This window comes from Lithobates pipiens, unplaced genomic scaffold (genome assembly GCF_037356315.1).
Source record: "Lithobates pipiens isolate NorthernLeopardFrog02 unplaced genomic scaffold, aLitPip1_a1.2 Scaffold_16, whole genome shotgun sequence".
Lineage (NCBI taxonomy): Eukaryota > Metazoa > Chordata > Amphibia > Anura > Ranidae > Lithobates > Lithobates pipiens.
The window spans coordinates 123162290-123187077 of record NW_027507748.1 but is presented as its reverse complement, the minus strand read 5'-3'; the positions used below and the strand labels follow the sequence as shown (position 1 = coordinate 123187077).

Below are 24788 nucleotides of genomic sequence, written 5' to 3'. Positions count from 1 at the left end.
AGGAAGTCTCTTAGAAAGATGATGCACAAGAAAGCCTGCAAACAGTTTGCTGAAGACAAGCAGACTAAGGACATGGATTACTGGAACCATGGCCTGTGGTTTGATGAGACCAAGATAAACTTATTTGGTTCAGATGGCGTCAAGCGTGTGTGGCAGCAACCAGGTGAGGAGTACAAAGACAAGTGTGTCTTGCCTACAGTCAAGCATGGTGGTGGTGTCATGGTCTGGGGCTGCATGAGTGCTTCTGGCACTGGGGAGCTACAGTTCATTGAAGGAACCATGAATGCCAACATGCACTGTGACATACTGAAGCATAGTATGATCCCCTCCCTTCAGAGACTGGGCCGCAGGGCAGTATTCCAACATAATAACTCCAAACACACCTCCAAGATGACCACTGCCTTGCAGAAGAAACTGAGGGTAAAGGTGATGGACTGGCCAAGCATGTCTCCAGATCTAAACCCTATTGAGCATCTGTGGGGCATCCTCAAACGGAAGGTGGAAGAGCGCAAGGTCTCTAAAATCCACCAGCTCTATGATGTCGCCATGGAGGAGTGGAAGAGGACTCCAGTGACAACATGTGAAGCTCTGGTGAACTTCGTGCCCATGAGGGTTAAGGCAGCGCTGGAAAATAATGGTGGCCACACAAAATATTGACACTTTTGGCCCAATTTGGATATTTTCACAGGGGTGTACTCACTTTTGTTACCAGCGGTTTAGAAATGAATGGGTGTGCGTTGAGTTATTTTGAGGGGACAGCAAATCTACACTGTTATACAAGCTGTACACTCATTACTTTACATTGTAGCAAAGTGTAATTTCTTCAGTGTTGTCACATGAAAAGATATAATAAAATATTTACAAAAATGTGAGATACTGTATATCTAATGCCTTGGAAATTATTTTGTACCTTTCTCCTGACTATTACTTCTTAACAATGAGATCCCTCTGATGTTTTGGAAGCTCTCTGTGGACCATGGCTTTTGCTGTAAGATGCGACCAAGAAAATGTCAAGAAAGATCTACTAGAACAGCTGAACTTTATTTGGGGTTAATCTCAGGCACTTGTGTACTGAGTTTGAATGCGATTTGGAACACAGCTACATCCCCAGTGATAAGAGGGTGTGCACACACTTTGTTGTTCAACTGAGTTGTACAGTTTATAGGTCACATTAAAAAGGTGAAAAAGTTCAGAAATTATTCATCTGTCTCTCATTTTTTATATCACAGAAACCTGCGTTTTAACAGAGGTGTGTAGACTTTTTATATCCACTGTATGTGCTTCTTCACAGACTAATTTGTGTTCCTTCTCGTTGACATAGGAATTGGGCACATGTGCACGCACAATGGTGCTCATACCTATGTGCATAGGCGTGCTTATGTGCACTTATGTTGGCATCTAATGGGCTATTCAAACTGTGCCAGTGCTCAGGATTAGTGCTGCTTTGTCTTCACCCTTGTGTCTATCCCGATACCCTGTAATTCTGTATTCTGACTCCAGTCGCTGACCCGACGTACCGAACTACTCCCTGAATTCCGCCTGCATTGACCTCGGCTTTTCCTCTGACCACCGCATCTGCCTGGACCATTTGCTTCTCTTCCTCTGATCAGTTCATGACCTGCTTTGTACTCTGACCATGCTCCTGCCTGTGCCTTGGCATCTGATCTGCTCTGCCTTTGTATGACTCGGCCTAGTCTGACTATGCTACTCTTCTGGTACCTGCTTATAATCCTGCTGTGCCTGCTGATCTACAGTCTGCTGCCAGCACTTGCCTCACTGCCTGCTGTCGCCAGTACCAGTCTGCTGCCTATTAGCTTGCTTGCTTCGCTGAGGACCACCGATGACTTCTCCTGCCTGCTGTGGAAACCTGCTCTGCTACTTGGCAACACTGCACTCTTGTGCCTCCTGTTGACACTACCAGGGGCCCTGAGTCAGAGGTGTAAGAGGCATTCATCTTCATATTAGGCTCTGCTACCGGGTACTTGATAAGGGGCCATAGTTGAGCTTTTTTAACAACATGACCAAACATGTAAGGAGGAGAGTGACAAAATGTTTGCATCAGATGTATTTCATTTTACTGACCTCCATAAAAAGCCAACATTTTCAAGCATGCGGACACAGCTAAACACAGCTCTCTAAAGATGAATCGCTTCTAAAATTCTGCAAAAATTTACACCTTTCGGGACTGGTGATCACCTGGTCTCCTGCAAATCCTACGTCACTACTGTGTCACAGGGGCCGTTCGTAATAAGCAGCACCTTTCCCCACCTATCACTGACTGATTTAGCGATGAGCAGTGCCTCTCTCTGCCCGTTCATGCCCTATATGTCATAAAATATGCTGCAGAATCCTGCTCCCGGCCGCCAGAACAGAACGTTTGGCTAGTGAATAAATGACATCACAGGCAGTGAAAACAGCGTTAAAAAAGTGGTGGAGGCAGAATACATTTTTTTTTTTTTAATTAAAATGTGGAATAAATAAATATTGCATTCAACTGTAAAGCCTTATTTTTTTTCATCCCAAAAAACGTTTATTTTATCCACAAATAACTTCCATTGTTTGCCACCCTTAAGCCAGAGGTATTTTCAAGAGCGATAATGTGCAATAATCTTTGAAAAATACACAATTTTATAAAATAATATGCAAGTAGTAAAATTCATCTGATCCATGCAGTAATACCTTTAGCGATTTGAAAAATCCATTTTCAGATATTAAGAAAAGCAAACCACACATGTTAATGAAAATTCTACATGCTTTATTCTTTTGTGAATTAAGCCCGAAGTTTGAATGAAAAGTACCTCTTCATGTATATTATACATGCCATTATTTAATCAAGCTTTAAGTCTGTCGAAAAAATAAATAAATAAATAAATCTTTTTTGCCATAAGTAGAAAAAACCATTGTTCCACAGCAACAAGCCGTGGCAGCCTATAATCACATGGTCTTTGGCTACCAATTACTTCAGCAAAAAGCTTATTGTATTCATTCAGCAAAGAGATAAGAGGATCAAAACGCTGCCCCACGTACATACTGTAGCAGATTACAAATTATATAGAGAATAGCATATAGGATTACTTACATTAAGTTGATCTTTTTCATATGTAAATCTAATAAAAAAAATAAATAAAAGCATGTCAGTTTCGTTACATCTTATTCATTTACAATATCATTATTCATACTGTCCACGCTGTGAAAATAGAAATATACAGCTGAAAACTTACAAGAACCTATGCAAACTGAATCGCCTCAGGGCGCTTTTGCCACCGGTGTCCATCTGCGGTATAGTGCAGTCCTTTACCCCATAGGGTCCCGACACGCTTACAAACACATACACATATTTTGGCCAATTTTTAGACAGGGTCTAATTAACCTACCAGCATGTCTTTGGAGTGTGGGAGGAAACCCACGCAGGCACAGGGAGAACATGCAAACTCCAGTCAGATGGTGTTGTGGTTGGGATTTGAACCAGCGACCCTATTGCTGTTCGGTGAAAGTGCTAACCACTACACAACTGTGATGTCCCCATTGTTCTTTTCTGCTATCTATATTAATATATTTCCTAGGTCTCTAATCTTCTACTATTACAACGCATGTAGCATCTTTCCACGATCTCCATACCTTCATGCCTGTGGCCTGGGTGCTGTTAGGGTTGACTTATTTGCACTATGCTTGTCTACACACGTACTTGTACATCTTACTTGTACTCGACATTTTGTTTTAGAAGACCTTTTGTTGACCACTTATTGCACTGTATTTACAGCAGCTTTATTTTTATTTTATTTTTTACAATCCCCCTATAAATGGACATTTAGGACCCTTTGTTGCATTTCCTTGTTTGCGATGCTCAAGGCGTTCCAGGAAAATACTTGACAAACCCTTAATTTTAAAAGAGGAATTCCAGGTATGGATACTTTATACAGTTACATCGGACCAATGTAACTATGCATATACCATGCAAGCATTCTCCGATTGGATGAAGTTAAGTGGTGGGCGGGGCAATGCATGACGCTCTACCTGGTCCAATCAGAGAACACTGCATTTATACAGAAGATAAAAAGCATTTGCAGAGACAGAGCACGCTGTCAATATGGCAGCTGGGTGGATTCCCACATTATTGTCAGGATCCTGCCAGAACATGGAGAGGCTCTGTGACATCAGCCAACCGTGGGCTTTAGCATACTGACAGCCGATTCTGGGTCACAGGAGTGCGCTTATTTCCCAGAAGAGTAGTATGGCCAAAAAAGCTTTGGCCATACTTCTCTTTTAACTCGCAAAACAAAAGCAGTACCCGAACTATGAGCTGATCATTGACATTCGAGCAGATTTATGACAGTCTGACTACATATGATACTGAAGTCCATCTCTCAGTGAAAAACGTATCCTGACAAAACTGCAGAGGCTCAGAGAGGACAAGTGATGGAACCAGTGAACACACTAGCCTACAACACCACAGGCTGGCCATACACACACAGAATTTTGGCCGAAACTGGTCATTTTCTGAAAGAAACTTTACCGACGATTTTGAACGTGGGCTCAGCTAATGATGGATCCAAAGCAAAAACTTTTACTGTTTCAACTAAAGTGTATATAGTAATCAAAACAATAAGAATATTCTGTCTTTTATAATTTATATATGCTTTTATTGTTATCCAACCATCACAATGATCATGTAAACAAGTTTATTCTGTCAGTTAGTGGCCAATTCACTTTTGACCCCTACGAATAATCACTTAGTCTGCAAACGGCCGGAAATTCTGTGCGTGTATGTCCAGCATTAGAGAGGACAAGGACTACAGCAACTACAAAGCTTTAGGGGAAGCCGCATTGTATTCTAGCACACTGGATTCTCCAACTCTATCACATAAGCATTTCGGTGAACCTACCATTAACATAGGTCTCAAGCAGGGTTTCAGCACAAATATCTCTACTGTGGTAAACATTGTATAAAAACCATCTTTCCTTTACAGTTTGGTGAGGAAATGGCCTGGAACAAGCATGTCTCCAAAGAAGTGTTGCGACACCTGATATCAGAGGTGCACCAAATGGAAATTTTGCTGCCAAAACGGAATACGCAGGATGCACTTGACCGAAAATTACAGTTTTTTTTTAAATATACAGGCTCTCCTCACTTAATGACCAGTTCCATTCCAGCGACCAGGTTGATAAACTAATTGATCGTTAAACGAGGAGTCACAAGTGATCATTATTTTAAGCATTCTACTGTATTCTGGAAAAAAAAGGTCAAAACACAAAACTCCAACTCATTAGCATTGCATCAAGTACAGAACACAAACATATTAACCACTTAAGGACCACCGCATGGCAATGTACGTCGGCACAATGCCACCGACAGGCACAAGCACGTACATGTACGTGCTTGTCTTCCAGCGGGTGGGGGGTCCGATCAGACCCCCTCCCGCTGGATGCGGCGGTCCGTTTCGCTTCAGGAGCGATCCGGGATGAGGGGATGGCCGTTGGTTTCTGGCCATCCCTTCTCGATCGCTCCTAGCGAATGAGAAGCTTCTCCCGCCTGTGTATTGTAAACACAGGCAGGCAGGAAGTGATGTCATTCTCCTCGGGGCGGTCTTTTTGACCGGACTGCGAGGAGAACACAATAGTAAGTGCACCAACACTACACTGACATGTAGGTAAAAATAGGCACACAAATCCCCCCCCCCTCCCAGTCACAGTGTCACTGATTGCAGTGATCATTTATTTATTGATCACTGCATTTAGTGTCAGTTGTGACAGTAAAAACTGTCAAGGCAGTTAGTGTTAGGTCCAGAGTAGCCCCCTACCCCCCCCCCCAATAAAGGTTTAACCCCCTGATTGCCCCTAGAGTTAACCCTTTCTCCCCCTTTTGCCAGTGTCACTAAGCAATTGTTTTTCTGATCGCTGCATTAGTGTCACTGGTGCCGCTAGGTAGCCAGTTATTTTTTTAGGCTCACTGCCAGGTTTTTATAGCGATAAGTACCCCCATATACTACCCAATAACGGTTTTAACCCCCTGATTGCCCCTAGTTAACCCTTTCACCCCCTTTTGCCAGTATCACTAAGCAATCGTTTTTTCTGATCGCTGCATTAGTGTCACTGATGCCGCTAGGTAGCTAGTTATTTTTTTAGGTTCACCGCCAGGTTTTTATAGCGCTAGGTACCCCGATATACTACCCAATAATGGTTTTAACCCTCCGATTGCCCCTAGTTAACCCTTTCACCAGCGATCACCGTATAAGTGCCACTGGTGACGCTGGTTAGCCAGTTAGTTATTTAGGTTCCCCGTCAGGTTTTTATATAGCGTCAGGGACCCCCATATACTACCTAATAAAGATTTTAACCCCCTGATTGCCCCTAGTTAACCCTTTCACCAGTGATCACCGTATAAGTGTTACGGGTGACTCTGGTTAGTTTGCTTTTTATAGCATCAGGGCACCCATTATTTATAACCCAATAAATGTTTAACCCCCTGATCATCCGGCGGGTGATATCAATTAGGTTTTAGGGTCAGGGTCTGCGTCGCCCCAGGCAGCGCTAGGTTATTGCCAGTACCGCTAACACCCACGCGCAAAGCATGCACCTCCCGTAGTGGTATAGAATCTGAACAGATCAATATCTGATCAGATCTATACTAGCGTCCCCAGCAGTTTAGGGTTCCAAAAAAACGCATTGTTAGCGGGATCAGCCCAGATACCTGCTAGCACCTGCGTTGTGCCCCTCTGCCCAGCCCACCCAAGTGCAGTATCGATCGATCACTGTCACTTACAAAACACAAAACACATAACTACAGCGTTCGCAGAGTCAGGCCTGATCCCTGCGATTGCTAACAGTTTTTTTGGTAGCGTTTTATATTTAAATCCTGAAGGCAGTGGTTGGATTTCGGGGTCCTGTACGTGGCTAGGCTCCCAAAAAGTCCCCCACATGTGGTATCCCCGTACTCGGGAGAAGCAGCAGAATTTATTTTGGGGTGTAATTTCACTTATGCCCATAGCATGTGTGAGCAATATATCATTTAGTGACAACTTTGTGCAAAAAAATAAATAAAATTTTAATATTCCTGCAACTTGTGGCAAAATATAAAATATTTCATGGACTTAACATGCCTCTCAGTAAATAGCTTGGGGTGTCTACTTTCCAAAATGGGGTCATTTGGGGGGGGTTTGTGATATTTTATGGCCTTCGAAACTGTGATAGGTAGTGAGGAGTGAAATCAAAAATTTGCACCCTTAGAAATCCTGAAGGCAGTGATTGGTTTTCGGGGTGCCATACGTGGTTAGACTCCCAAAAAGTCCCACATATGTGGTATCCCCGTACTCAGGAGAAGCAGCAGAATATATTTTGGGGTGCAATTCCACATATAACTATGGCATGTGTGAGCAATATATCATTTAGTGACAACTTTTTGTAAACTTTTTTTTTTGTGTCATTATTCAATCACTTGGGACAAAAAAATATATATATTCAATGGGCTCAACATGCCCCTCAGCAATTTTTTTGGGGTGTCTACTTTCCAAAATGGGGTCATTTGGGGGGGGTTTGTACTGCCCTGTCATTTTAGCACCTCAAGAAATGAGATAGGCAGTAATAAATTAAAAGCTGTGTAAATTCCAGAAAATGTACGCTAGTTTGTAGACGCTATAACTTTTGCGCAAACCAATAAATATACGCTTATTGACATTTTTTTTTTTACTAAAGACATGTGGCTGAATACATTTTGGCCTAAATGTATGACTAAAATTTAGTTCATTCGATTTTTCTCATAACAAAAAGTAGAAATATCTTTTTTTTTTTTTTTTTAATTTTCAGTCTTTTTCCTTTTATATCATAAAAAATAAATATCGCAGAGGCAATCAAACACTATCAAAAGAAAGCTCTATTTGTGGGAAGAAAAGGACACAAATTTCGTTTGGGTACAACATTGCATGACCGCGCAATTACCAGTTAAAGCAGTGCAGTGCGAAATTGTAAAAAGACCTCTGGTCCTTAGGCTGACAATTGGTCCGGGCTGAAGTGGTTAACAACAAAAATCCTACAATACAATGATGTACAGTGCCCAAAAAGATCTGGTCGTAAAGGCCCGTACACATGGTCAGACTTTTTGACAACAACCATGCAAATTAGCTGTTTTGGAGCAACATCCGACTGTGTGTACGCTCCATTGGACAAACTTTTTCTGTTTTCATTGGACTTTTGTTGGCTGTGCGAACGGACAAACTTTCTGGCAACAAAAGTCCGATGGAGCAAAGTCCGACCGTGTGTACGCAAAAGCATCGGACTTTTGTACAAGGTACAAACACGCATGCTCAGAACCAATGCAAAAGATCAGAGTACAATACAGAAGTTGACCAAAGGTGGCGCTGGAGTCATTGAACGTCTTCTTTTGAAGTGGCGTCAGTACGTTGTGACGTCACTACGTTCGTGTTTGTTGTCAAAAAGTCCGACCGTGTGTATGCAATACAAACTTGTGGACCACGCCCTTTGTAAAAAAAGTCCACGGAAAAGTTTGTACAAAGTCCGACCGTGTGTATGAGGCTTAAGTCTGAGTGATCGTTAAACAGGTAAGTCGTTAAACAAGGAGAGCCTGTATATATTTTTTTATATACGATAATATTATATTCGACTTTTATATCAAAAAATAAAAGTCGAATATTTTGTATCAAAATGCACCATAAGCACGGTAAAATTTCTGTGCATCTCTACCAAATATACTAATGGTCGTGAGCCAATGGTTCAATAATTAGTGAAGCCAGGATCACAAAGCAATGGAATATGAAGCTTTAAACACAAGTCCGCAATGGCAGCCCAACTTTAGTAGTCTGAAGTAACCTGCAACTTTTTTTGGGGGGGGCGGGGGGATTTCTTTTTACTGAAAAATGTTGCATACACACGCAAAATAAAATACATAAAAGACAAAAAAAAAATTTGCAAAAAAATGTGACTGCAAACTACAGTTATAACAAGCAATACAGGTAAAAATTAAAACAAATAAGTCAATTGCCCTCGGTTAATACCGCAAGTGTCCCACAACACGACATCAGGAGAAAAAAAAATCTCTCTACAATAGCACCCTCCTATTAGAATATGTGGCCTTGTATAGGGAAGGGCCTTATGTATTAAAGCTTTCCATGCCACAACTATTGGAACAGCAGTTTTTGTCCATGATAGTATTAGAAGTTTTCTTGCATAGTAAAATAGGGTAAGGAGAGTACGTATAGCCTCAGTAGGAGCTAAATCATCTCCTAAGCTCAAGAGACAGTTGGAGGGGGTATGGTGGTAATATCTTGGGCACACCTCAGCCCAATATATCTGCATAGCCGGGAAATTCCAAAAAACATGCAAGAAATCAGCCGGAGTGGTTGAGCAACTCCAGCATGAGGAAGAATAAACCTGCGACTTTAAATCAGTTGTACAGTTGTCTGGAAAAGATTTTCAAAAATGTGATCTTTTTCTACGAACAGAAAAATCTATTTGACAGCTGGAATTTTTAATTGTTTTTCCACAGAGAAATGCAAACGACTGCATACAGTACATATTATAAACAGCAGCAGCTTTTTTTCGGCAGCAAAAATGGTTACAGTTTATGGAATTTATAATTGCCCAAAAGATTTCATAAGCACCGATTTACTGTATGTCTAAGAGTATCCTAAGGCATATGTCACATTAGCGATCAGAATTGCGAAGACTCAATTTACCGCCTGCTTTGGCAGCCCTCCATCTATTGCTGTCTAAATCAAAAGGTCTCACCTGTTGCTACTCCCTCATTAGCAAGTCAGGCCTCTGCCGCATCGGCCAACAAAGGGGTGGCTTTCATTAGGGAAAGTGGCAGATGAACTTCTGCCATTGGCAACACCTTATCAGTGTAACATGTGGCCCTAAGAGATGCGAGACGACTGGATACAACTATGTATAGATTGGAGCCGACAGGAGTTGGTTATGTTTTTATAATGATTAAAGCAAGGTGGAACCTGGAGAGTCAATTATTTAGACCTGAACATAAAGAACAAGTTTACCTTTTTTCTAAGCCATTCCTCCCAACCTTCCTAAACAACCTACCTTTGTTTCACAGTGGCAGTTTGTTTCTTTGTGAACAAGAAAAAACAAATTTTCTTTTTACCAGCCAGCGGGTTGATAGATCAACTCCTGCTAAGCAGGAGTGGCTACACATCGATTGAAATTTGGCTGATACCTGCTGAACCAGCCAAAATTTCAATCCATCTAACAAGGAACTCGTCAGGAAAGCAATATGGGAGCTACAATCATTTGTATTGTTTTCTTACTATGAGTTAAAGGGTTTATTTACCTATTCAGAAAAAATGAAAAGGCCATCTAACCCCCCCCCCCCCCCCCTCCTTGCTCTCCACTGTTTTTACCGCTGTCGTAATGAACTGTCAGTGCCCACCCAAGTCAGTTCGATGGTCTGTGGATTTGAAATCATCCCTCTTCCCTCTGAAATATTTCCAAGATAGATCAATTCTGATTGGTCAGTGCTACCACTTAGGTAGGTAAAGCATGGAGTGGAGTGTGTAGGGTGTTAGTTCACCTTTCCATTTTTTTCTGGACAAGAATACAGTTAGTAAATTATCGGGATGCCTGCTATGCACATACTTGGTCATGCCAGTGACTCATCGAGTAGCAAACAATGGATCAGAATAGAAACCCTTGACCATGTACCTTCAAAACACAGGCTTCTTTTAAACATTTGAAAGGTGGGGGTCACATCTAAGGCTCCTTTCAGACCGGTGGACTCCGCCTGCTTAGCAGGCAATCTCTCCTCTGATCCCTACTGAGTAGGTGGATGACAGGTCCGTGTCGGCTCTGCATAAGCCGACACGGAGACAGCCCACAGTCTTCTCCTCTATGGGTGGTTGGATGGAAACGGACCACCTGTCCACTTTCGACTGTCACCCGATCCCCAGCCATCAGTTTTTAGCAGAAAGAATAGGATTAGATGTCGGTGGTGTCAACGGGGCACGCCTGTTGATATTTGCTGCTCCATAGAGGGCAAAGGAAGGTCCGCCCACGTGAAAGGGGCCTTATAAAAAATAGGCTACTTTCTCACAGAGGCCCTTTACAGGAGTTTTAGCGCTAAAAATAGTGCCTGGAAAGCTCCTCTCAAAGTCTGAGTGCTTTCACACTAGGCCGGTGCACTTGCAGGATGGGAAAAAAAGTCCTGAAGTGGACAAAGTCCTGCAAGCAGCATCTTTAGTGGTGGTGCGGCAGCGGCGCTTTTCAGGTTCTTTTAACACTTTCCTTGGCTGCTAGTGGGGGGTTAAAAGCGCCCCGCTAGCGGCCGAAATGCAGCGCTATAACGGCGGCATTCACCCCAATGTAAAAGGGGTCATAGAGGGGAAATTTAAAAAAGGGGGAGATTGTAGGAGATATCCGATAGTGCTAAATATAGGAAATGGTAAATGCAGGTAAATGCTTTGGCATCTGTGAAACCCACTGAACTGCTTTGCTGAATAAAGCGGAAAAACTTTAATGAGAAAGATATGCATTTTATACCGAACATCAAATCCAGGACATATGCTGTAACATGCCTAATGCATAATGTTATAGAGATTGTTAACAGGCCGCTGTGTAACCTAACCATCTATTAGCTGATATTTATTCCAAGTTGACCTGCTGTCAGTTTTTTTGACTGCTGCTTTAGCTCTCAAAGAGCAGACCTGTACATGACATCCAGAGGATTAAACTGATTGAAATGCAATTTGCCTAGCAACTCTTCATTAGGCAGGGTTTAAAAACAGGCCAGCAATCCAGTCCACTTCCTTATCTGTTAGCTGAAAATATAACAGACTCCACCGTGCCTTTTACCCAAGGCTAACCATAGACATTAGCTAGCGCTCTGAAGAAATGGGCTAATTTCAATGTTCATTTTTCTAATATAAGGATAGTTTTGATAAAAGAATCCCAACTTTCAACCATTGCACTTAAAGGAGTTATAAAGTCAGAAGGTTTTTATCTTAATGCATCCCCCCCCTCAGCCCCCCTAATACTACTAATACCTAAGACCTGACCCCATCTCTGTCCAGCGATGTCCACGTGTGACTCGGCTCGGGTGCCCAAAGCAAACTGCTTGCTGTGGGGGCACTCAACAGGAGGGAGAGGCCAGGAACACAGAAGAGGGACCCAAGAAGAGGAGGATCTGGGCTGCTTTGTGCAAATCCACTGCATAGAGCAAGTATAACACTAATACAAGGCTTCTACATTATATGGCACCATTGCATATATACCTTCCAAAACATGTTTTTCTTGTTGATAGGCTCATTGTTAACAAGTCTGCTGACCATTGTGTTGTGTCTATGGCTTGTCTTACAAATGCCTACAAAAAGAGAATATTTGACCAATCAAACTATTCTACACGAGTATGCCCTTCCTATGTGAGCTTGGCTGGCTAAATGTATTGTTCTAGCCAATCATTTTGCCCCTAAAATAATCTGGTGACCTTCTCCCTTGCTACCTCATAAGCCTGATCATAAAGATTTGTCTCAAGTCAATGTGCATGTTTGTACAAGGATCCTTTGCTACAGACATAGTTCAGCAGTCCGATCATCCTTACACAAGTGACCATCACTAAAGTCTTTATAAAGGTGTACCTCAGACCTTTGAACATTTTTTCAGAAAGATCAGTCTATAAAAAACAGTTTTCCAAGTACAAGACATTTTTGCACACAATGGTTCGAATATTCCATGATGGAAGAATGTGAAAAGATTAGTCATTCTATTTAAAAAAAAAAAAAAACGGGGGGGGGGGGGGTTAAATCACATACTGTACCTTGGAAGGAGCTTGCCCCCTTTCACAAACCTGTATGGTAGGATGACTTATGAGATATTTGGCCAGAACACTACTTTATGCTTGTATGCAGGGCTGTATTTGCACATTAAAATGGTTCTAAAAGGCATACTTTTTATCTTAAAGAGGTTGTAAACCTCCCTGTGTAAGTTGTACCTATAGGTACTGTAAATATCGCCTAAACGTGCGCTGTTTAGGAGATATTTACTTGAAACCGTGCTGATGAAGTCATTGGCGCATGCGCTCCAACGGAAGGTTTCTTGAGGAGCGTGTGCCGTGACCGGCGGCTCCCACACGCATGCACGGGAGTGATTTTACCCGTCTCTGTCCAGTCACACCTTCGGAGTCCGTGGCCCCGGAAGACAGGTAAAGATGGATGCAGCCTGCAGCAGGGATGATGTGGGCTTTGTTTGCAGGTAAGTGTCGCATAATGTGCTATGCGGTGCATACTAGCACATTATGCCTTTACTTTGCAGGCAAGTAGAAAGCAAGAAAAACCCACCAGGGTTTACTTCCTCCAACGTATTCTAGGCACTGCAACTAATCAGAAAAGATTTTACCAAGTGGTTATACTGAATACGACTCATTTATGAATCAGTCTAGAAAGGATTGGTGAAACCAATAGTTTTTCCCCAAGAACAGAAAGAATTGTAGGTATCTGCAACAAAGTTTATTACAATGCTTGCATAGATCACCTTGAGCAGGGATCTCCAAACTGTGGCCCGAGGGCCAGATGCGGCCCTCCTGCTTATATGAGACACCATTCCTCTCACTGACACCAACAATGGGGCACTATTTCTTCCACCATTACCAGTGATGGGATACTCTAATCCTCTTACTAATAGGGACACTACTCCTATTCCTATTTGACCACTAACCCGAAGGCCATATTTATTCTCACTCATGCCAGGCCTGACATTTTCTACCCTGCTGGCCACAATCCGGCCCTCCTCAAGCCTGAAGAACAATAAACTGGCCCTTTGTTTGAAAACTTTGGAGACCCCTGACCTAGGTGGTCTTGTTTTCTCAACAAATGTGGAGTTACACTTAAAATTCAGAAGCCTGTCAGTCAAAACTAAGAGCCATGGAAAATATACTTCTATTGACAAATGAAAAGGCTTGTAAAAGGTTAGGAACCGGTGTAATGGCCCTGGGATTTGTCTAGCCCAAATCTAGTAATTTGATGATGTAATGACATTCACTATCCTAACTTTTATTATTGGGAGTGGATTGATGATTATGTATTTCTCAATAGCATTTATTAGAATTATCTGACTTAATGGAGCATCAAGGCCTACATTTTTGTAGACACTTGTCTTGCTCTTCTGCATTTTCCTTGTAAATGATTAGAATAAAAACAGGGCAGAACAGCAAGAATCTTTGCCAGGTGATCGTAAGATCCCATATTACAAGTACACAAACAAACCTTTATTAAAGATTCTCCATTTGTTCAGTACATGGGTAACATGCAGTAAATACAAAATTAACTTGACATGCAGCTAGGAAAGCACAAATTAGAGAAGACAACTCCTGTAAACATATCTACTTTTATAGAGCTTTTACGGAAATTCTGATATATATTTAAAGAAAACAACACAAAGTATAAGGACACACAGGCACACAACACAAAAAAAGATCTTTAAAGCATATATAAATACAGAATGCTGTAATGTTATTCACAAAAAAAAAAAAAAAAAACTTGAATGCTCCAGTTGCGAGAAAAATCACAGGTTAAAACCACCTTGAGAACTATCAAAAAAAATGTTTTTCTTATAGATGCTTTAACAGGGGCCACCAAGACAATAAAAAAAAAAAAAATATATATATATATATATATATATATATATATATTATATAGGTGCGACATTATCCAGTCTTCAGGTGGGTTTGAGCTGTTATTAGATATATAAAAACGTATACAAATGTCCACATGCAGATGATTTCTACAGGGACCACTGAGAACTTATATGCATGGCTTAGATTTGTAACTTTTTGTATGTCTTGTATAGTTGGTGCACCATCATCCAGTCCTCTGTGGGTTTAACCTGTCATTAGTAGTAGTGTATAAATGACCACATGCATACTTCTATGGGAACCATCGAGACCTTATATAAATAAGTGGCCACCGCCGCCACTTATAGCTGGTCTTTGCACCAAGGAGCACCGGAAGGACGATGTATGTCAAACAAAATAACAAATACAAAGAGATTTTCAAGCTCAAACCTACTAACCAGCCAGCCACCAACCAAATTGACCACTAAGACCTTAAATGCATGTCTTAGGTGTGTAACTTATACATGGTTCGTACAGTTGGTGCACCATAATCCAGTCTCCAGGTGGCAACATTATCCAGTCCTCAGGCGGGTTTTACCTGTTATTAGAAGTATACAAATGTCCACATGCAAATTTCTACAGGGCCCACTGAGAACTTATAGCATGGCTTAGATGTGTAACTTTTTGTATGGCTTGTATAGTTGGTGCACCATCATACAGTCTCCTGGTGGATTTAGCCCATCATTAGTAGTACTTAAAATGTCCAAATGCATACTTCAACAGGGACCAATGAGAATTTATGCACGGCTTAGATGTCATGCCAAACAGTTAGAACTCCAATAAACAGGTGACCAAACTAGAGGCAAATATACAATAGTACTCAAACAGAAACTAAAATCATAAGGGCTTCATACAAGGTATAAAAGTAAAAATCCATCCAACAGAAAAGGACATGGAGAACACCACCAAATTAGAAGACATTGTGAAACCTCAATAAGAGTTACATATAGGACTCTGTTGCAAAGGCTTGTGTGGAGGATCTTTTATTTTTCTTTTAGCCAGTTTTGCGATTCAGGCCCAGCAACAGAAAATACATCAAGGTGCTGGACCTATCTGCAGACCTTAATGCAACAATGTAATATAGACCTGCCCAGTCTGGAACCCATCCTTCTGCTCATCCCAAAACTTGCCTCCTGCATGTTCCTACTAACCAGTGAGGTATTCTAACTAAGTAATGGGTCAATGAGAATGAGAATGGGCAAAAGGGAGCCAACAAGCAAACAAAGACTGCTGAATGTATATGCAGGCACCACTAGGCCACTACTTACTACTCGTTAAGTCACTCACATTTTTTTCACATTTCTAACTGGAGCTAAAGCTTCAGGTGGGCTCTGTTGCATAAAAAAAAAAAAAAGAAAGAAAATGTACTTACCTGTCCTGACACCGGTTTCTGATATTGGTCCGATTGCCGTGCCCAATACCATTCAATGTGGTTTTATCCCCTGACCCCTGCCTCACTGCAGGACACAACACTGAACTCATTGGGGTCAACACATTACAAAAATAAAAATACATTTTGTGGAAGATTCAAGACATCTGTGTTATGTTGGGTTCAAACCTATGCGAATTGGATGCAGGTTTCCCATTTGCAGGAGAGTGTGACCGGCTCTCAATGATGCTGGTTCACACATCTCCGTGGTGGCAGCAGAGCGCACAGCAGAAGGGTCCTGTGTCTTTGGCTCTGTTTCAGGTCCAAATTCGGAATTTAAATAGTGAACGGGGACGCACCAGACCCCCTGCTGTGCCCCTGCAGCCACACATAGTGTGAACCTGCTGAAGGTTCTATGGCTCTTTACCATAATTCATTCAATACATTTATTTCCTAGGATCATTGGCACCATCTAGTAGCAATAATGCAGTATTTCTCAACTGAGGTATTTCAATTCTAAGATACAACATAAGGCAATTTACACTGCAGATTTGTGGCGCTTGTGGGAATGATTCACACAATTTTTTTTATGCATAGATCCCTTAAAGCGGAGTTCAAGCGTTTTTACTCCCCCGTGTTTTTTGCACCTAAGCATATATATCAAGTGGCATTATTAGTTATTGTAGGTTTTTCAAATGTTATTTATTTTTAAAAACGTACTTAGCAGTCCCGTCTTCAGTGTGGGCAGCTGAAACCCACTGGTATGCCCTTTCACGATATGGTGCTGCTAGCTACCCAGCATGCCCCTCCGATCGTGTGCATTCGCATAAACAGCGAAGCAATGCTACAAGCGGCAGAGGTGCATTGACTCCTGGAATTGAGGACACTCATATCCCAGGAGCTAATGCCTGGCCGAACATCCGCTGCAAACAATGAGATTACAGGAAATCATCACAAACACACTGCTCTTGTGCCAAGCAAAATTTGATCTCTACTTTCGTTGTGCACGAACATTCATTAATTTCATATACGGTGTACACAGTGCCTTGAAAAGTATTCATACCCCTTGAAATTTTCCACATTTTGTCATATTACAACCAAAAACGTAAATGTATTTGATTGGGATTTTGTTAGATAGACCAACACAAAGTGGCACATAATTGTGAAGTGGAAGGAAAATAAAGGGCTTTCAAAATTAAAAAAAAAAAAAAAAATATCCGACAAGTGTAGCATGCATTTGTATTCAGCCCCCTTTTTTCTAATACCACTGACTAAAATCTTGTGGAACCAACTGCCTTCAGAAGTCACCTAAAGAGAGACCACCTGTGTGTAATTTTATCTCAGTAGAAATACAGCTGTTCTATGAAGCCCTCAGAGGATTGCTAAAGAACCTTAGTGAACAAACAGCATCACGAAGACCAAGGAACACTCCAGAAAGGTCAGGGATAAAGATGTGGAGAAGTTTAAAGCAGGGTTAGGTTATACAAAAAATATCCCAAGCTTTGAACATGTCATGGAGCACTGTTCAATCCATAATCCAAAAATGGAAAGGGTATGGCACAACTGCAAACCTAGCAAGACATGGCCGTCCACCTAAAAACTGACAGGCCGGGCAAGGAGAGCATTAATCAAAGAAGCAGCCAAGAGGCCCATGCCATGGTAACTCTGGAGGAGCTGCAGAGATCCACAGCTCAGGAGGGAGAATCTGTCCACAGGACAACTATTAGTCGCGCACTCCACAAATCTGGCCTTTAAGGAAGAGTGGCAAGAAGAAAATCATTGTTGAAAGAAAGCCATAAGAAGTCCCTTTTTCAGTTTGGGGGGAGCCATGTGGGGAACACAGCAAACACGTGGAAGAAGGTGCTCTGGTCAGATAAGACTGAAATTCAACTTTTTGGCCTAAAAGCAAAATGCTATGTGTGGCGAAAAACTAACACTGCACATCACCCTGAACACACCATACCCACCGTAAAACATGGTGGTGGCATCATCATGCTGTGGGGTTGCTTTTCTTCAGCAGGGACAGGGAAGCTGGTCAGAGTTGATGGGAAGATGGATGGTTCCAAATAAAGGGCAATTTTAGACGAAAACCTGTTAGAATCTGCAAATGACTTAAGACTGGGGCGGAGGTTCACCTTCCAGCAGGACGACGACACCAAACAAACATCCAGAGCTACAATGAAATGGTTTAGATCAAAGCATATTCATGTGTTAGAATGACCCAGTCAAAGTCCAGACGTAAATCCAATTGAAAATCTGTGGCAAGACTTGACAATTGCTGTTCACAGACGCTCTCCATCCAATCTGACAGAGCTTGCGCTATTTTGCAAAGAAAAATGGGCAAGAAGAAAACTCTAGGTGTGCAAAGCTGGTAGAGACATCCCCAAAAAGTCATGCAGCTGTAATTACAGTGAAAGGTGGTTCTACAAAGTATTGACTCAGGGGGGCTGAATACAAATGCACCCCACACTTTTCACATATTTATTAGTAAAAAATGTGCCACTTTGTGTTGGTCTATCACATAAAATCCCAATAAAATACATTTCCATTCTTGGTTGCAGCAACATGACAAAATGTGGAAAATTTCAATGAATACTTTTCAAGGCACTGTATATGGTACGAGGCACAGTCATAGGCATAAACATAGCATAAAATTTCCATGCATCCCAAAATCAAAAATGTTAAAATTCGAACCATTGGTTACCAAATAAAATCTTTGGGCACTTTCTGACTACATTTGTGGAGTCACTGATGGTACTATCGTATGCTCCAACAAACTATTTTTTTCAGAATTTCTAAGCTAACGTTTGAAAGAAATTTTACCTGTGTAGAATCTCGTTTTGATTTCTAATGTCCGTAAGAACATTTTTCCAGGTTCCACAAGAGAAAGAAGGTGGCAGTGACATTCAAACAAAGAAATACCAGTTTTGGCTGCACTGACCGTTTAAATCCAATTTCCAGCCATGCTATAAAACATGATTAAAACCAAAAGCTCCCAGCATCGTGAATTTACTACTATAAAAAGAAACAAAAAAAAAACAAGCAGTGTATATTCACCTTCTAAGAAGTCAAGGCAGGTAACTCTAGAGAAGAGTAGAGTGCAGCACCAGCATATTGATTAAACTGTCATAATTAGCCCCCAGTTACACTGACCTCTGAGACATACAGTACATTCGACTTACCGTGCAGCCTTAAAATTCGTTTTAATGTTTTCCAAAAGGTCTCCAAATAATTGACATTCAGCCTGTCTGCATGAGGCGCTAAGCATTAGTCATGCTGTTTGCTAATAACCGGAAGATAAACTTGTTCCGCACATCTAGTTAGAGATGCCCAGTTGCAGCAACTTTTAGAAATTATAGCAATCCAATTAGCATGCATGCACCAGCTGGCTGGGAGATGCCAATTTTAGATCTTTATGTTTAAAGGCTAATTAGATTTTTTTTTTTTTTTTTTTTTTTTTTTTTTTTGCCTCTTTCATAAAACTGTGGCGCTGACCCTGTTTCCAAGGCTGGAAATTCTGGAGGAAGAATATATTTAATGTTTATTTAAAAGTGGTCAGGAAGACCAAAAATCTACGATGCTAATCTGACGTTTGACCCATAATATATAAAAAAAAAATAAAGGTAACAGAACTGTCAGGTCTTTAATATAACCTGCAAAGGAACTTTTTCCATCTTCACTCAGAAACCCAGAATATTTTTTGCCAGACCATAGGTGGGGGTCAAGCTATTGCAGGCCATATACAGAATGAATTTCATCCAATTCCAGATTATTTGACCAAAATTCGAGCCATGGGTGGCCACGTCAGAACCACAGCAAAGGGAAGAAGTCAGGAGGAAAAATGTTGGGCAAATAGTGACTGCATCCAATTAGCTGTAGCTGTTGTTCAGGTATTCTGACAGCTACAGTTGAGGCTGTCAGAATACAATAGTCAGCAATACTCAGCAGGGGAGATTCTTCCATCCCAGTTGGAGATCGAAGAAAAATCTAACAAACATTCAAGGAGCCAGGTGAAAAACTGTCAGCCAGAATGCAGCTTAATCCAATAGATGCAGCCACTGTTTGGGTATTTTGACAGCTGTCATGGGTCACAAACCTTTTTCTCCAAATGCATTAGGGTTAAATGCTACAATAGAGTTTACCAGATTTTTTATTTTAACCTTGTTTTGGACAGAGTGATTAAAATTAAAAGTGATACTAAAATCTGTTTGTTTCCAATTGTAGGGGGAGAGTTCCTATTGACTTCTATCAGACTGTACATTTTCTGAAAGCACATCAAAGATAAAGCACACCGTATTTTGACACTTTCATGAAAAACGCACAAACCGCAGCAGGCCGCTGTAAACAGGCCTCTTCCTTCATCAACTGATGAAGGTTGTGTTGTTTTGCCTCTGAAATGGTTCCAGATTGGCAACCAGTACCCAGGCTTTGGACAGCTCCCTTGGACAGTTCTTCCGAGGTTCCCGCAGCAGCTCTCTGACACTTTCTCTGGATCTTATTACTGGCATCTACTGCCTCTCCAAGATCCCTGCAGCTCCAGTCAGAACGATTACCACTACTGACGGCTTAACATTAGGCTACTTCTATGCCCATTTTACACTGAAACTTGTGAGAGTATTAACATTGTTTTTACATGTTTTATATGAATAACATTTTGCTGCACTATTGGGCAACCTGGCGCCTCTCTCCCCTTCCTATAAAAAATGAGCCTCTCCCCCACATTTTGGTACCGTTTCAATCTGCTGACGAAAAATTGGCCTTGATTTTCATCATAGTGTTTGTCAATTGACGAAAATTCTAAATGATTTTCGTCTAGTTTTCGTCACTGAAAACATCTCTGATGAAAATTATGACAAAAATAATTGCTTCAACGAAATTAACATTGCATGTGAATGAGATCTAAGGATACACATTTTAAAAAAGTGCCAGTTATTTTTGGCTGGGTCTAAAGAAATTTGAAAATTACAGTCACATGGATTAAATAGAGATCCATATCCTTCTGTTAAAACACTTTTTTGGGGGCACTGGTAACAAATCTGCACATATCCAGAGGGAACTTGAATGACCCCACTCCAGGGGGGTATAAGATTTTTGTAAAAAGTACACAATTTATTCAAATTGATGCTGAGTTTCCCTGGGCCATGAATGTTCATTATCACACGCACATAAATAGGGTATACCACATTACAAAGATATGAAATGATCCTTTGTCTCCCTGCCTGATATTCTTGGTAGAATGTACAGTCATGACCAAAAATATTGGCACCCTGAAAATGTTTGCATTTACAAATGTTTAGTCATTCTCATGTTTATTTCTTTAGTTTGTATTGGTATGACACAAAAGTGGAGAAACAAAAAGTCAATTCTGACACATTCCACACAAAACTCCAAAAATGGACTGGACACACCTTTGGAAAAAATAAGTGAAATCAAATTGCTTCCCGTAACCATCAATGAGTTTCTAATACCTCTCTACTGGAATTTTGGACCACTCTTTTTTCACCAACTGCTCAAAGTCTTTCAGATTGGAAGGGATCCTTTTCCCAACTGCTGTTTTGAGATCTCTCGACAGGTGCTCTAGGCCGATTCAGAACTGGACTTATTGCTAGCTAGTCCAGTACTCTCCAGCGCTTTATCTTAAACCATTTCTGGGTGCTTTTTGACGTGTGGTTTGTCATCGTCCTGCTGTAAGACCCATAAACCCTGACGGAGACCCAACTTTCCGACACCGAGCACTACATTGCACTACCGAATTCTTAGTCTTCAGATTTAATAATTATACATGCATTTTTTCCATACATGGTCAAGACATCCAGTCATCCAGTACCCGAAGTCGCAAAGCACCCCCAAAACATCAGTGAGCCTCCTCAGGTTTGATTGAAGGGACTGTATTCTTTTGTTAAAAGGCCTCAATTCTTTTTCTGAAAACAGTAGAATGATAAGCTTTAACAAAGCTTTACATTTTTTTTTTTCGTCTGTCCACAGCACGTTCTCTCAAAATTATTTTGGTTTCCTCTAGTAAGTTTTGGCAAACTCCAATCTGGATTCTTTTACGTTTCTGTGTCAGCAGTGGGGTCCTCCTGGGATGTCCTCTCCTACCACAGCGTCCCTTTTCATTCAGATTGCAACGTATAGCATGAGCTGACACAGTTGTAGCCTGGGAGTTAGGGTCAGCTTGAATTTGTCTGGAAGATGATCAAGGTTCTTTATCCACCATTCAAACAAATCCTTAGTTGCAATCTTTGGTCAATTTCTTCTTCGTCCATGTCTAGGGAGATTAGCTACAGTGCCATGGGCTGTAAACTTATTGACAATGTTGTGCACAGTGGACACAGGAACATTAAGATCTGTGGAGATAGAATTGTAACCTTGAGAGCATTCTTTTTTTGTTCTCAAATCCTCAGACAATCCTTTGCTGCTCTTTCTCTTCTCCGTGTGGCACAGAGACACACAACAGAAAGATTGAGTCAATTTTCCACCACTTTGGTTGCCTGAGTGATTTCTATATTTAATTGATATAGGCAAGTTTAGTTACAGATTTACAGGAACATCACAAACTTTGAATGCAATTATTTCTTACAATTTTGAGAAGGTGCCAATCACTTTGTCCAGTCCATTTTTGGTGTTCTGCGTGGAATGTGTCAGATTTGGCTTTTTGTTTCTCCACTCTTTTGTGTCATACCAACACAAACAAAAGAAATAAACCTGAGAATGCCTAAACATTTGTAATTGCAACAATTTTCTGGGCAAAGTGGTGCATTATCTGACAGAAATGCAGGGGTTCAAATATTTTTGGCCATGACTGTATGCCTGTCTTGGCTACGCTTTTTTCTTACTGTTCTACAGCAGCCCTAAAGCCCTTATTCAGTCCATGGCTCCATCAACAAAAGTCAACTGAAAAACGAACCGTTTTTTGGTCCAGGTGGTCCCAGATAGAGCCACCCATGGTTTAAATTACAGCTGAATAAAGAGGAAGTAAACCCTGATGGGCTTTACATCCTCTTTTTTCCCCTGCAAAGTAAAAGTATAATGGGCTAGTATGTATCACATACTAGCCCATTATGTGCCACTTACCTGCAATTGAAGCCCACGCTGTCCTATCTGGTGGCGCAATCCATCTTCGCACCTCTACCTTTCCGAGGCAGCGGACTTAAGCTCTGTGACTCCGAGTCTCATGGGAGCCATCCGTCACAGCACTTGCTAGTGAAGAAATGGCACGGAGGGTCGTTTCTCCACAGTGCATGCGCCAATGACATCATCGGCGCACTACAAAGTAAATATCTCTGAAACGGCACATGTTTAGGAGATATTTACAGTACCTATAGGTAAGCCTATAATGAGGCTTACCTATAGGTACAATTTCTGCATTGGGGATATACAACCACTTTAAGCGAGAATCTTCCAAAATTCAAGCCATGTATGGAAGGCTTAAAAGGGTTAGCTCAACCTTTTAAAAAATAAATACTTCAAGCAGTCTAGAAATACCGTTCCATAATTCTAAACAAACCCAATTCAATAACATGCATTTATGCTCCTGCTATACCTGTAGGCCAGTCTGCCCCAAATGCTTCTGTCTTCTTTTCTAGGACAGACCAGCCTCTAAGCATGGTATACATGTGCATTTTTTTTTTTGTTTAACCAGAAGGTTAAAAAACAAACTGACCAATCCCCACATCAACACAAACGGCAGTGCCAATGTATTCTAACATAATATTGATTGCAGATCTGCATTAAATTGTGCCCTTTAGGCCTCAGGCACACGGACACTTAGTAGCAACTGTGTGCGGAGGCATAAAATCCCCGATGCCTTCTGGTGCTCAGGAAGCAAAACATGCTGCTGCTAAAACAAGTGAATGGCTTACACAGCCATACGCTGGTAAACGGCAATGGCTTCTGCACTGGCACTTTCCCACACATGTCAGAAATCTACAGGGATTTTTACTCCTCAGCACACAGGAGCTGCTAACCATCCATGTGTACAAAGACAAACATCTGCCCAGAGTTCTGCTTAAGGGCCGGTTCACACTGCGGGCGATGCGAGGCGACACGACTCGCCTCGCCGCTATCTTACAAGTCACCCCCGTTCTGTACAATGGAACCGTTCTGAGAGGAGCGACTCGAGTCGCTCTGACTCAGAAAAAAGGTTCCTGTACTACTTTCGGGCGACCTCGGGGCGACTTGCATTGACTTCTATACAGAAGTCATCTGCAAGTTGCCGCTGAGGTCGCGGCAGGTCGCGGCGAGGCAAGTCGGTGTCACCTCGCATCGCCTGCAGTGTGAACCGGCCCTTAAGTGTCTTATTTTTAGAAAGCACGGAGTGCTTGCCCACTTTCCCCAATGGTAGTAAGGGGCAGACAGATCCTGACAAGTCAGCTCTTGCAACACTGCTTTGTCAGGTGATCACTGTAAAAAGACAGTGATCAGCAGTAGGGAGGCAAAGTATTCTCACAGTACTTTTATAAAAAAAAAATAAGTACCCTTGGCTTTAGATAAGAGCCTTGTCACAGCAAGTATACAGTAAAAATATACAAGGTTGCCAGCATGCACAGCTCATTATAATAATGCAACAAAACGGGCTTTCTTGCACATGCATGCACTACATATAGTTAAAAATAGCTAGTTGAAATATACAGCTTAATTTGGGATTGCGTAGTAAGTAAAAACACAGATTCACACTGACCGGTGGTTAAAGGGTAAAAAGTTAGTTGTTCTGAAGAAATCCAGAGAGGGCGAGGGGCAGGCCCTGATATAGATATGGTTCAGGTGAGGTAGAATTATGTATATTCAAAGAGAATG

General features: G+C 41.5%; 1 protein-coding gene across 3 annotated transcripts in view; it reads right to left on the bottom strand.

Annotated features, from left to right (window-relative positions):
- The window catches only part of FAM222B (family with sequence similarity 222 member B), a 297231-nt gene that overhangs the window by 211231 nt on the left and 61212 nt on the right, over positions 1-24788 (bottom strand). For all 3 annotated transcript variants that reach the window (XM_077480403.1, XM_077480401.1, XM_077480402.1), the window contains one exon: positions 3080-3107. The gene's annotated coding sequence lies outside the window, so the exon portion shown is untranslated. The remainder of the gene's footprint in view (positions 1-3079; positions 3108-24788) is intronic.